The following is a 2,492-nucleotide window of genomic DNA, read 5'->3' on the forward strand; positions in this document are numbered from 1 at the left end:
TACACGACGGTGTAATGTGGCAGTGACCAGAAGGACAGTGGGATGTCGCGCGGTGACCCGAAGGACTGTGGGCTGCGGTCGGTTGAAAGTTCCTTCTTCTGGCCTTTGTGGTAGGAAGATAGGATATTGCCGATAGTGAAGGAGGAACCTAACGTCACCAGGGCCCAAGTTTGTTATATATATTATATCGTGTTTCGGGTTGTTAAACCCTGGATTAACTCGAGTTTGAGTTTGGTGATGAGCTAGTAATTAGCATAATGCTAGTTATCTTGCTATCGTTTACCGCTGCGTATTTCTGATATTGCTTATGTTATTGAATTGTGCTATTAGGTGAACCTCTCGCTTTAGAATGTTTGGGGTGGGATAGCGAGGGGTTGTATTTGTTAGTTGGGGATTGTAACTCACTGAGTAATGCAAGATTACTCGCTCCTCACTCGTTGTTGTTTCAGATGACCAGTAGCGAGCTTGTAGAGGTCGCAGGAGGCTAGGCTGGCTGGAGTAGATTTGCATTTTTTTTCTTAAGACGCTTTCAGACTATAAGTATGTACTATTTCTCGCTTGGCATGCAACTACTTGTATAATATTTTGTGTGTTGTAAACCAGATATTATATAAGATAAATAAAGCGAAAGTTTTGTGCAAATGCCTTGTTGTTTCTGATATTAGCTTGTCCGAGCTAACACAACGTCAGATTGGGGTACGGGTTGAGAAGCCTTTGGCTTTGGTCTGATGGGACGTGTTAGTGGGCGGACTGGCCTAGTTACAAATTGCACTTTTTGTGACTTTGGCTGAATTGCCCGTTAACCCATCATGTAGCTCTCCCGAACCTCGGTAGACGGTCTGGCCATCGGTTTTAATTGTTGGCCGGTGGTTCGACCTATGCCTAAAACGGTTTGGGGGTGTTACACCACCTCCATCGATCGACAGAAGACAACCACCATCGATCGATATCAGACCACCTCCATCGATCGACAGGCAACATCACACATCAATCGACCAGCACCATCACGCATCGATCGATAACAATCCGCCACGCCCACACATGATGAAGTCTCAACCAGATTTCAACACCAGAGAAGAGATAGATCAGTTGATAGAAGGGATCTATAGAGCTCTGGAAACTACAGAGGAGAAGCTTGATGGGAGATGTGATGACATCTATTTCCCAATGGATCTTAGCATTAGTGATCGCGTTGACTACGTCCTTGCGCTTTGTACACACCGCCCGTCGCTCCTACCGATTGAATGATCCGGTGAAGTGTTTGGATCGCGGCGACGTGGGTGGTTCGCCGTCTGCGACGTCGCGAGAAGTCCACTAAACCTTATCATTTAGAGGAAGGAGAAGTCGTAACAAGGTTTCCGTAGGTGAACCTGCGGAAGGATCATTGTCGTACCCTGTAAACAGAATGACCGAGAACGATGAAACATCACTCTCGGTGGGCCGGTTTCTTAGTTGATCTCGTGCCCACTGATTCCGTGGTTATGCGTTCGTCCATGGCCAAGACTTCAGTTTCGGTCGGATCGTACGCATAGCTTCCGGATATCACCAAACCCCGACACAAAAAGTGTCAAGGAACATTCCACTAAACAGCCTGCTTTTGGCAACCCGGAGACGGTGTTTGTTCGGAAGTTGTGCTGCAATGTAAAGTCTAAAATGACTCTCAGCAACGGATATCTCGACTCTCGCATCGATGAAGAACGTAACGAAATGCGATACTTGGTGTGAATTGCAGAATCCCGTGAACCATCGAGTCTTTGAACGCAAGTTGCGCCCCAAGCCTTCTGGCCGAGGGCACGTCTGCCTGGGTGTCACAAATCGTCGCCCCCCAATCCTCTCGAGGATATCGGACGGAAGCTGGTCTCCCGTGTGTTACCGCACGCGGTTGGCCAAAATCCGAGCTAAGGATGCCAGGAGCGTCTTGACATGCGGTGGTGAATTCAATTCTCGTCAAATCGTCGGTCATTTCGGTCCAATAGCTCTTGATGACCCAAAGTCCTCAACGCGACCCCAGGTCAGGCGGGATCACCCGCTGAGTTTAAGCATATCAATAAGCGGAGGAAAAGAAACTAACAAGGATTCCCTTAGTAACGGCGAGCGAACCGGGAAGAGCCCAGCTTGAAAATCGGACGTCTTCGGCGTTCGAATTGTAGTCTGGAGAAGCGTCCTCAGCGACGGACCGGGCCCAAGTTCCTTGGAAAGGGGCGCCAGGGAGGGTGAGAGCCCCGTCATGCCCAGACCTTGTCGCACCACGAGGCGCTGTCTACGAGTGGGGTTGTTTGAGAATGCAGCCCCAATCGGGCGGTAAATTCCGTCCAAGGCTAAATATGGATGAGAGACCGATAGCGAACAAGTACTGTGAGGTAAAGATGAAAAGGACTTTAAAAAGAGAGTCAAAGAGTGCTTGAAATTGTTGAGAGGGAAGCGGATGGGGGCCGGTGATGCGTCCCGGTCGGATGTGGAACGGAGCAATCCGGTCCGCCGATCGATTAGAG

General features: G+C 49.2%; 1 long non-coding RNA gene across 1 annotated transcript in view; it reads left to right on the forward strand.

Moving 5' to 3' along the window:
- Positions 1–2,492, forward strand: part of LOC106319800 — a 26,970-nt gene continuing 24,478 nt past the window's right edge. Inside the window, exon 1 of the long non-coding RNA XR_001265549.1 lies at positions 1–11. This is a non-coding gene — a long non-coding RNA (uncharacterized LOC106319800). The remainder of the gene's footprint in view (positions 12–2,492) is intronic.

The sequence above is a fragment of the Brassica oleracea genome, unplaced genomic scaffold, assembly GCF_000695525.1.
Source record: "Brassica oleracea var. oleracea cultivar TO1000 unplaced genomic scaffold, BOL UnpScaffold00616, whole genome shotgun sequence".
In the NCBI taxonomy this organism is placed as follows: Eukaryota; Viridiplantae; Streptophyta; class Magnoliopsida; order Brassicales; family Brassicaceae; genus Brassica; species Brassica oleracea.